Below are 12,546 nucleotides of genomic sequence, written 5' to 3'. Positions count from 1 at the left end.
CCATTTCCATTTTCTCTGTTTCCCTGGAAAGTCATACCACTGTGCAATAACTATAAATGAACTGAAGGTGTATATGAAAATTAATTGAATAACATCCAATAGTCCAGAAAACATCAATGCAGCAGTCTTAAATATGCTATATTACCAGAATTTTACCCTATTGTATTTATTTTCCTCATTCAAATTGATGTACAATGTCAACAGCTGGGACTTCAACACCCAACACTCAGGCACCACATTAATATTATAAACTACCAAGGAGAAAATGACCCTTTCAGTAAGAGACAGGACCACCATCAACATGGCACAGCAACGTCAAAGTCCATCCCAAGACAGTTCATAGTCAGCAGTAAAACTCAACTTTACGCTGGGTAGGAACATCTGAATCGATTGCTCACAGTCCTTAAATCCACGAGCTCAGCACTGAATTTTAAAATAAGGCTTCTTTATTTGGGATCTGGCTCTCACTTGCAAGGACAGAATTTATTATGCACCCCCAATTGTTCTCAAGGTGCTGGTAAGATGATACAGAAACCTGAGAACATAAACCACAAGGCCAAAGGGCACTTCTATACCACTCGAATGGACTTTTCATATACCAAAGATCTTGAATCTCATCTCCCTTTGGATTTCAATTGTCAACCTCCACTGCACCAGAGATGTACCATATGTATCTGTGTTACAAACTGGTGTGTGAACACTTCAGTAATAATGACCCACTGTTCACCTCTGGTCATTTTTAAACGGTGAAATGCAGGCACTTCTATTTACTGTGGGAGTTCAACGCCATTGTGATTGCAGCTGTAAACACCCCTCCCTATGCTACTGTTGAGGAAGCACTGAGAGCACTGTATGGCACCATCGGAGACCTGCAAGCCCCACACCCTGATGATTCCTTTATTGTTGCTGGCAACTTCAACAATGATAACTTGAAAACCGTTCTGCCGAAATTCTATCAGCATGTTGACTTTGCTACCAGAGGTGAGAACACGTTAGGCCTGGTTTATACCAATATCACTGGTGCGAACATGTCTGCTCACCAGCCCCACGTGGGACACTCTGACCACTTACCAGTTATGCTAAGTCCTGTGTACAGATCACTGATCAAGTCAAACCAGTTCAAAGAGAGATAAAAACATGGCTAGAAGGAGAACCTCAACACTGTGGGACTGTTTTGAAAACATGAATTGGAACATATTCAGGGAGGTGGCTACCTACGACCATCATATTAACATCAATGAATATGCAAAATCTGTGACTGGCTATACAGTCGGCCCTCCTTATCCGCGTTCCGCATGCGCGGATTCAACCAACCACGGATCGGGAAAACCCAGAAGTTGAGCATTGTTCGCTTCGCATCTCGTTTGTTCGCTACTTGTGTTGTGAGCGAGAGGAAGGAGTTTAAGGCTAGTATGGGATGGCTGGCTAGCTAGCTATGTAAAGCGCTACAGCCTCAAGAACTTAAAGACCATGGGAGGCAGCATCAGCATTCCCAGAAGAGCTACGATAGTTGCGTCTGTACTGAATATGTACAGACCTTTCTTTTGTCATTATTCCCTAAACAATACAGTATAACAACTGTTTACATTTACATTGTATTAGGTATTAAGTAATCTAGAGATTATTTAAAGTATATGGGAGGATGTGCATAGGTTATATGCAAATACTACACAATTTTATATAAGGGACTTGAGCACCCGCATTTTTTTGGTATCCGCGGGGGGGGGGTCCTGGAACCAATCCCCTGCGGATAGGGAGGGCCGACCGTATAGAGAAGTACATTGAGGACGTCACCACACAATTCAGGCGTGATCACTGCTGAGAGATCGGGATGCTGCCTTCAGATGAGGGATAGGATGGCTCCCAAGTCAGCAAAAGCTGAACTTTCCCAGCAGGAAAGCAAAATGTGATTATTCATAGAATAGAATAGACAGCCATTTGTGACACCAGGAACACGAGGTGCATGTGGAAGGGCATCAGAGCATAACAGACTACAGGTCCACCTTGTGTACCAACGACAGTGACACCTCTCCTACTGATAGGCTCAATATCTTTTGCACATGGTTTGATGCAAGAAACGATGTGCTGGGAAGGAAGACCCCCCCCCACCTCCCCCTAGGAACACTGTCTGGCTGCAGCTGATGTGAGAAAAACCCCAGTCAGCATCAACCCACTTAAAGCTGTAGGGCTGTGATAACTTACCTGGTTGGGTACTGAGGTACTGTGCAGCCCAGCTAACAGAGGATCTAACAAACATCTTCAACATCTCTCTGCAACAGTCCACTATTAAGGTAACCACCATTAAACGGTGCCCAAAAGGGTGATAGTAACCTGCCTTAATGACTACGTCCAATGGCACTGATCGCAACAATAATGAAGTGCTTTGAGAGGCTGGTTATGGATTGCATTAATTCCTATCTTCCTCCTACAATAGACACTTTCCAGTTTGCTTATTGCTCAAGTCAGTCCACTGATGATGCCAAAGCCTCTTCACTCCACTATGTCCCGTCCCAAGTGGAAAATGATGCCTCATATGTCAGGATGCTGTTTATCAATTTCAGCTCAGCATTTAATACAATCATCCCTCAGAAACTGGTGGGTAAACTGTCCATGTTGGGTCTCAACACCTCTTTCTGTAACTGGATCTTGGACTTCTTGACAGACAGACCACGAACAGTTTGTGTTGGCTGCAACATCTCCAGCTCCAATGCACTGAGCACTGGTGCCCCCATAGGGCTGTATGCTCAGCCCACTGCTGACATATGACTGTACTGATAGATCTAGCTCAAATCAAATCATCAAGTTTGCTGATGACACAACCAAGGGGGGCCTCATCAACAACAATGAGATGACTTACTGAGAGGTGATAGAACAGCTGATGAAATGGTCCAAAGACACCTTGAGTCTCAAAGTGGACAAGACCAAAGAGATGACTGTGTATCTCAGGAAGGTGCAGGCTGACTACTCACTACACATTAACAGCTCCTCCAGGGAGAGAGTTAGGAGCACCAAGTCATAACGGATGATTTTTTACCCTCAATACCACCTCTTTAGCCAAGAGAGCACAGCAGCACCTCCACACCCCCCACAACCAAACTAATAAATTTTTACATCCTAACCAGCTGCATTACTGTCTGGTACAGGAAGTACAAGGCATGTAATCACAAATCCCTACAAAGGATTTTGAGGACTGCTGAGAGGATCATTGGGCTCTCTTTTCTACCCATCTGAGATATTTATCAGGAATGCTGCTTTTGCAGGGCCCTTAGCATTGTCTCCCATCCATCCAACAATCTCTTTGAGTCCCTATCATTAGGCAAGAGGTACACTAGCATTAGGACGAGGGCTGTTAGGACAGGAAACAGCTTCTGCCCCCAGGCAGTGAGACAACTGAACTCCCTGCCACACCCAGGTTTCATCACATATGGAGCACCAATAGCATATTTTTAAAATTATGTTATAAATGCACCCTATTGTTAATTTATTTGTGGTAATATTACCACACGTGTTGTGTGTGTGGGTTATATGTATTAGTGTTGTGCACCTTGGTGTGAAGGAATGCTCCTTTGTTCGGCAGTATACAATGATAACAAACTTGAACTTTCCCTGTAACTGTATCACCATATTCTGCATTCTTTTCTTTTTACTACCTCATGATCTTCCTGGATGGCACACAGAACTAAAAAGCCCTTCATTGTTTCTCAGTATGTGACAATAACAAACCAATATCAAGTTTCCCCCCACAGACTGGCCTTCAGGATTCACACTGCAGTGGTGCTACCAAGTCACCCTTGGTGATGGATGTTTTGGTGCCTCTTAGTTCAAAGTAAATTTTATTATCAAAGTACATGCACATCACCAGAGAGAACCGAGATTTATTTAGCATGGTTCCACATGTAGTGGCACCTATTCATTATCTGAAAAAGAACAATGGGTTTGCTTGCCCCCATCTGAATTTGAAATCATGTTGTGGGCCACTCACATCAAAACACCTGATGGTAAGGAGTAAGAGTGTGATAGATCAGCTGGTTAACCGGTGTCCTAAAAAACAACCTTAAACTCAAACGTCAGTAAGACCAAGTAATTGATTGTGGACTTCAGAAAAAGAAAGTCGGGAGAACACACACCACTCCACATCAAGGGATTAGCAGTAGAAATGGTGAGCAGCTTAAACTTCTAGGTATCAACACCTCAGAAGATCAATCCCGTGCCCAATATATTGATTAGGAGTTTGAGGAGATTTAGTATGGCACCAAAGATCCTTAGGAAATTTCTGCAGAAATACTGTGGAGAGCATTTTTGACAGGTTGCATCACCACCTGGTATGGAGACTCCAAAGTACAGGACTGAAAGAGGGTTGTAGTCTCATCAAGCTCCATCAAGGGCACAACCTTGCCCACCATTATTACTAACTTCTCACTATCACAGGGGAGGATACACGTTTAATGTTTTAAGTTTTAAGAAAAACTTCTCTGCTATCAAATTTCTGAACAGTATCTTGATGCTGCCTGTCCTACTGAGTTCCTCCAGTATTTTGTGTTCATACCTTGTTCCTCTTTTTGCACTATTTAGTTTTCATTGTATCTCACAGTATTTTTATGCATTGCACTGTACTGCTGCCACAAAATAATTCATTTCACGAAACGTCGGTGATAATAAACCTGGCTCTGTTCATTGTAACCGCTCTCTGAACTAAACAACCACCACGGTGAATGAGTTAAGTTAGCAGGCGCGGACGATATTCAGGTCTTCCAGATTTGACCGGAGTGAGGGGAACGGAACCTCATTTATCAGACCAGAAAAGGACAGTCCCCCACCCCCAACCTGTACACCTCACAAGCCCCGGGTTCGACTTGACCCACTCCAAGCCGCGTCTCAGCCCGTTGAAAGCTGCCAACGTTACCTCAAAATAACTGGTCCAACGAAACCTCAGGCCCGCGCCGCCGCCGTCTGTTTACCCCGCAGTCACTGGGCTTCTTCTTCTCCCGCTACTCTTGCGCCTTAGCCATCCGCTGTCCCCGCCCGTCTCCCGTCGCTGTTATTCGTTAACCACTACCCCAGCCCTCAACTCCCTCCTCCTCCTTCTCCTTCTCCTCTGGCAGCTTCGCGCCAACACTCTCGGGTCGTCCTTTCCAAAAACCGCGCCACTTAGCCGATACGTGATGACGTATGCGCAGGCTGGAGGGCAGGCGTGCGCGCTCCCCGCCGACAAAGACTGACCGAATGACGGCAGTGGGGCTTTGGCACGTTTATTTGCTCAGCCTTTTGATGAAGGAAGGGTGATGATTTCCCCATGGAAATAATAAGGGAATGAGGTTTATGATTTTAACAGTGCCAGCTGAGTTGGTGCCTCTAGGGTAGTACTGCAGTGATGAAGATACTGAACTCACTTTGCTGCCTCAGGTGGGCGCAAATGATCCCGGGGAAACGCACGCAAAATGCTGGAAGAACTAGGCAGGTCAGGCAGCATCTGTGGAAATGAACAAACGGTCGACATTTCGGTCCGAGAACTTCATCAGGGAGACACATGAAACTGCAGATGATAGAGTAACACAAAATGCTGGAGGAAAACCGTGGGCCGAGCAGCATTTATAGAGGAAAGGAGCCCCACGGGCCCTGCTCCACCTACTCATTTCTCCAAGATTGTTGTTGTCAAAGATCCCAAGATACTGCCTTAAAGAGAAATAGGAATGTTATTTATTCGAGGTGGGGTGGTCACTGTTTATTCCTTACATATTAATGGAGCAGGGTGCTCCAGTATTAATTTAAAAAATGATTTGGGATACCCAACAATTCAGGTAGCACCTGTGGACAGAAGCAGGGCTAGGCTGGGCTGCAGCCCAGGGGCCCAAAATAGGTAGCTGCTATCATGGCGGACAAAAAAAATATGAGAGTGGAGCACAGAAACGAAAGAAGAAACAAGAAAAACAGGACTGTGACAAAGAAGCATTAAAAAAGACATGGAAATTGACAGAATCTTTTAAACCTGTTCTCGATGATGCAGCAGTACTGTTGATCTTGTCACAGTCTGAGACCAGTGGACAAATAGAGACTTGTTCAACAGCTAGCGCTAGCACCATCGTTAGCATTGTTACCACCGTCCTTGCCACAGTCAGCAGCTAACGTTGAAGAGGCAGAGAGCATGACTTTGGGATTTCCAACCACAGAGGCCTCTGAACAACCAAGTGGGGTCGCCATTAATGTTAATGTTAGCGCTACTGAGGATCCTTACAGCACTGATCCTGCTCACTGGGGAAAGGAAATGTTAGATGATCCAGTCCGAGTGTACTGGGCTCAGAAAGGGCCAGAGTCCTGCCAGAATAAGGATGTGGATATCAAAGCTACGGAACAAGTATACAAACAGCAGAGATGTCTTTTCTCCAAATTTCACTTCAAACGCAAGCTTGTAAATGGTGAGTACATATCAAGGCAATGGCTCTTATATTCCCCTTCCACCGGCTGTGTGTTTTGTTCTGCATGCCGCATCTTCAGTGGTGGTAACTGTCAGTCTATCTTCGAAACTGGCTTTACTGACTGGAAACATACTGCTGAGCGCATAGGAGAGCATGAAAATAGCGAACACCACAGGAAAACGACACTGACCTACGTTACACTAGCGTCTGACAGCGGAAGAATAGATACAGAACTGCAAAAATAGTTCGAGTCAGGGTGTGTCTACTGGACCGATGTATTGAGAAGAGTGGTGGCGGTTGTGAAGTCTTTGGTCAAGAGGGGACTGGCTATCTGAGGCTCCAGTGACATATTTGGCAGTCCTGATAACGGCAACTACATGGGTATTCTAGAGGTAATAAGTGAGTTTGACCCGTTTTTGAATGCGCACGTACAGAAATTTGGAAATGCCGGTTCAGGCACCCCTTCATATCTTTCACCTAAAACATGTGAGGAGTTTATTGAGCTCATGAGCCATCGAATTCTGTCAGAGATTGTCAGTGAAGTCAAAATGGCCAAATACTTTTCTATTAGCATCGATTCAAACACAGATGTTGCACACGGCGATCAGCTCAGATTCATTTTACGTTATGTGTCAACTGATGGAAACATTCAGGAGCGATTCTCACGATTTCTACCCATTGAGAGCCACACAGGGGAAGCTTTGTATGAGTCTGTGCTCAAAGTTTTAGGAGAGATGAATGTTGACATAAGCAACTGCAGGGGGCAGTGCTATGACAATGCTGCAAATATGTCCGGTGCATACAAAGGCTCACAATCCGGCATCAAGGAAATCAATCCATAGGTTAGTATGTGCTAGATCTCATTTTACAAAAAGATTATTGGAGTATTGTCAAGTTTCCTAGTTTGCCATAGTACCATCTCTCTTGGCCTTTTTGTCTCTCATTTCCATTTTACTTTCTCAGAACACACAATTGAGAAAAATACCGGATAAAAATGCTTTGGCATTTTTGAGAAATAAGGCCTATGGTATGTGCAGCAATAGCTAAATAAATATTTAAGATTGGATACATCATACTTCGTCTCCCTCATAACTTTACTAAGCCAGCTAAGCCTAGGTCAATTTTTGAGTGCTTTAGATGCTGTCCTTCAATCTAAGAATCTGCATTACTTTCTGTCCTCCTTCTTAAGGCCTGTAAGCTTATAGCCTACGTATTGTACTAAACCAGTGTCTTGGTTCACAACTTTTGATATTTAGACCAGTATGACCTTTGCTCTTGTTCTTGCCTTTTTTTTGCTTGGTACAGCAGCATTTTACGGTGTCGGCAGGGGCCCATTAGGGCCCCCGGCCCCACTAAATCCAGCCCTGGATAGAAGACAGTGCTAACTGATGACAGTAAGCAGGTGAATGACTCCGATCAAAGTAGTTTATTGCACCATTACTGTTGCTGAGTTCATCTATTGATCATCATTGGAAAGAACATGCTCCAGAGAAATGTATAAGTTGTGACTATACTAACAAGCCTTTCTTTCTTTGTGGCATTTAGCCTGAAGGACCTGAGTCCTGAAGAAGGGTGTTGGCCTGAATGTTGTTTATTTATTTCCATAGATGCTGCCTGACCTGCTGAGTTCTTCCAGCATTTTGTGTGTGTTGCTTTGGCATTGCAGCATCTGCAGAATTTTTCATGCCTGTAATTTATCCATCTAAAATTGGGTATGGTGACTTGGAGCTGTATGCACCTAGTAAACTGGGTGAATACTGATTCTCTAAGATAAGATTGATGGTTCACTTTTAAAATTATGTAGTGTTATAGTTGAAAAGTGGAGTGTTTGCACGTATGAAAAAAAACTTTAAGCTACCAGTATGAAACGCTCACAAAGAAAATAAAAAGGGAACTCAGGCAAAATATCTGAACCTAGACTAGAGAATGTTGAGGATATTCAACTTGTTATCAATGGAAGTAAAGCAAAAGAAATAAAATATTTAGAATTAAATAGAATCTGGACAAGATTCTGTAATTCTAAGCATTTTATTTCTATGAGGGAGAAAAGATTTGAGACGACTTAAAGAGCTGATTTTGCAAGGTTACATAGAGCAGTACACACAGGAAGAGGCCCTTTGATCCATCATGTTTGTACCAACCAGACTGACAAGTTAAACTGTACATCTGCCTACACATGGTCTATATTGAACAAGCAGGTTATTGTTCACATGCCTAAGTGTCTCAGTCTTCTGAGACTGAGTGTTCCAGGCACCCAGCACTTCTCTTTTAAATATTAGTAACTCTCTTTTAAACTTTTTGCCTCTCACCTTAAAACTATGTCCTCTAGTATTTGACATTTTTATCCTGGAAAAAGACCATTCACCCTGTCGATGCTTCTTATAATTAAATATACAGTATATATTAATTTTATATACAAGATGGTTCAAAGGAAATAGGCTGTTTGGGCTAATGTCCCTCTTCTATCTATACATTGTATCATTCAATGTAATGTACAAACAGGTCAATAAATTAAAAGAAACAAGATAAAAAAAAATTCACAAATATTTGGTTAAACTTTTATTCAAACATTCTATCCAGTTTTGAACACATTTTAGGTATTGAAGAGTATGGAGAGGGTAGAAATTATTAACTGAAATGGAACCAAAGATTTTGATTATTGATGCAAGACAATAAAAAGCTGATATTTAAATAAGTTAGATCCAAGAATCAATTAAATAGCTCTGATTGTGATATTTTGAAGTAAACGGGCACAAATTTCATCATGGTCCGACACATGTCTTGTGGTGGTGGAAAAGCAGGAGATGAATCTCAAGGTACAGGATAACTCAATCTCTAATCTGTAGCCACAATATTCATTTGGCTGGTCCAGTTGACTTTCCAGGATTTTGATGGTGGGTGAACACAGCAAGTGCTAGTGTAGATGAATATTGTCATTGTCTGTAATGCAGTTGCCTGGACAACTCTCAGGCCATGATTTCATGAAGAGTAGAGGAGCCAGGCAAATCTGATGGCTGATTCCTGGTCCTATTTGTTTTCATATTTTTATGTAGCTTTAATAAGATTTGCAAAACTGTACTGAACCAGCTTGCCTTGAGGCAGTTACTTATCATATGCAAGTCTTTGTTACTTACAGCTGTGATGTTTTTGTGGAATACCCTGTATAGTCATTGCTATTGGGTATTTCTTGATTTTATGTGGTTTGGAATTGAATTCCCATTGAATATCAAGGTAGGTTGTTGAAGATTACCCAAGATCAGCCTCAACTTTGATGTATGATGGAAAAGGCTCAAATCAACCACAAACATCATGCTTTATATAAACTACAATCTCAAGTGATTAAATACTTCCCCCAGATGCACCTTGTCCAGTTTAACCAGGACTCTTTGATATCATCCTTCCTGCCAGCAATGGCTTTTTGTTCCTCATCTTCTCCTTCCCTCTTTTCTTAAATAAAGATATATACTGGTGACCATCCAATCTAATCTACTGCAATCTTTACAAAAAATCTGGGAATATTTTTAGAGATTGCAACCAATGAATAACTGCTGATTTTCGTTCTTCCTTTGCTTTCACACTATTTTTTGTCAATTTTTGATATGCATATTGTATTTACCACCTTTAATGTTTGTTTATCATGATATTTCCCTACCCCCTATTATTTAATCTTTCCTGGGGAAAAATGCTAGTAGGACTCTAGAGGCAAAGCTATTTTAGCCGAGTTCCCAAATTAAAACAATAGGCAGTTATGTAATGATTAACTGGGAACGCTGGCAAAATAAACTGTTGTTTCAGCAGCAATGCAATTAGCTGAAACTTAGCCAGATTTTGAGTTACTGACCTGAAAGAACTTAGTAGACAAATCCTGGTTGAGAAGGTACAACAAAAGTTACATGTACTTATGACTTTGTATACAACTGACTGGTTTAAAACAATCAGATTCTACTTCCTGCTTTCCACAATGGATGCAGTTTTTATTTTGTCTGTATTTTTACATGGTGGAGCCCTTTCAGATATTAACATTGTGGCTTATTGATATTACTTGTTTTGCATCTATTAATATAGAAATAAAGGGATATTTACAATAAAATACAGATAGAGCACACCTAATTGAGGTTGAATCCTGATGTCTTGTGCTTAGTATGGAGCTTACTCGCTTTCTGTTTGACCACATTAAACACCATTTTAATGTTTTTTAAAAAATACTTCCAACTGTAAGGAAGTGACATTACAGCTGTGGTTTATCTTCAATTATTTCACAGATAAGACATGCTCTGGCAGGTCCCTGTGACTGTAAATTTGTGCTGAGTCTTGACCATTTGGAATGGGAGTAACCTCCCAGAGGTTCCCAACCTGGGGTCTATGGACCCCTTGCTGTGTGGTATTGGTTCATGGCATTAAAAACATTGGGAAATCCTACTCTAGCCTGTTGTAATACATTATCTGCCATAGTTTATGGATGACAATGTGAATAAACATTAATGATTACAGTAGATCATGATCTCCCTGTATTGCTGAAACCAGGCAAAGCTCACAATGGATATCAGCTATTTTTTGGTAACATCAATATATGGATGGAATAAAACAATTAAAAGTCAAGGTACATTGGGAAAGATATCTACAAAATTTTCAGAGTGAATTAAAAATAATTACAACAAAAAACACTGCTTATTCCAAACAGTGTGGCAAAACCTCAGGATTATGTGCTTAGCCCACTGCTCTACTCTCTCTACACCCATGACTGTGTGGCTAGGCATAGCTCAAATACTATCTATAAATTTGCTGATGATACAACCATTGTTAGCAGAATTTCAGATGGTGACGTGAGAGCTGGTTGAGTGGTGTCACAGCAACAACCTTGCATTCAAAGAGCTGATTGTGGAGTTTACAAAGGGTGAGATGAGGGAAGACACACCAGTCCTCAGGAGGGATCAGAAGTGGAGAGAGTGAGCAATTTCAAGTTCCTGGGTGTCAATATCTCTGAGGATCTAACCTGGTCCTAACATATCAATGCAGCTCTCAAGGCAGCAAGACAGCAGCTATATTTCATTAAGAGTTTGAAGATATTTGGTTTATCACATAAGACACTCACAACCATCTACAGATGTACCAAGGTGAGCATTTTGACTGGCTGCATCACCATCTGGTATGGGGGGGCGGGGAGGGGGAGGGAGGGAAGAAGCTACTGCACAAAATTGAAGTAACCTGCATAGTGTGGTTAAGTTATTCAGCTCCATCATGAGTACATGCCCCCATAGTATCCAAGACATCTTCAAGGAGTGGTACTTCAGAAAGGTGGTGTTCATCATTAAGGACTCCCCAACACTCATTCTTTATTATTTCTCATTGTTACCATCAGGGAGGAGGTACAGGAGCCTGAAGGCACACAGTCAATGATTCCGGAATAGCTTCTTTCCCTCTGCCATCCGATTTCTAAATGGACATTGAAGCCATGAACACCAACCCTCTACTTTTAAAATTTCTGTTTTTGCATTACTTATTTTAATTTAACAATTTAATATACATGCTTACTGTAATCCATTTTTTCCTAATATTTATCATTTATTGCATTGTATTGCTGCTGCAAAGTTAACAAATTTCACAATATATGCCGGTGATATTAAAGCTAATTCTGATTCATGTTCCACATGCACTTGTGCTCTATATCTATAAATGCTTTTGTACCATTTACCCTAACCTCTGATGAAGATTTTGAAAAGGAAGCATTGATGATACCAATATTTCACACAGAAACCCATGGACATTAAAATGCAATATAATTAAGGAATTTGAATTTCAAAGGCTTGAAAGTGTGCATGGCAATAGACCAGACAAATTTCAGGTTAGATTAAATCTGTTGCATCATTGGGATAACGTTAGAAATCTCATCTGTAGTCATAGAAAAGTACAGCACAGAAACAGGTTCATCAGCCCATCTAGTCCATACCAAACCATTTAAACGGCCTATTCCCATCAACCTGTGCTGGGACCATAGCCCTCCATACTCCTACCATCCAGGTACCTATCCAAACTTGTCTTAAAACGTTGAAATCGAGCTTGCATGCACTTGTACTGACAGCTCATTCCACACTCTTGTGACCCTGAGTGAAGTTTCCTCTCTCGTTCTCCTAAA

General features: G+C 41.7%; 1 protein-coding gene across 1 annotated transcript in view; it reads right to left on the bottom strand.

The window, feature by feature from the left end:
- The window catches only part of rad51 (RAD51 recombinase), a 61,432-nt gene extending 56,294 nt beyond the window's left edge, over positions 1-5,138 (bottom strand). Inside the window, exon 1 of the mRNA XM_063053091.1 lies at positions 4,904-5,138. The gene's annotated coding sequence lies outside the window, so the exon portion shown is untranslated. The remainder of the gene's footprint in view (positions 1-4,903) is intronic.
- Between the last annotated feature and the right edge of the window lie 7,408 nt (positions 5,139-12,546).

Source organism: Mobula hypostoma, chromosome 1 (assembly GCF_963921235.1).
Source record: "Mobula hypostoma chromosome 1, sMobHyp1.1, whole genome shotgun sequence".
Taxonomy (NCBI): domain Eukaryota; kingdom Metazoa; phylum Chordata; class Chondrichthyes; order Myliobatiformes; family Myliobatidae; genus Mobula; species Mobula hypostoma.
The sequence above is the reverse complement of the archived record's forward strand: the minus strand, read 5'-3'. Positions and strand labels throughout refer to the sequence as shown.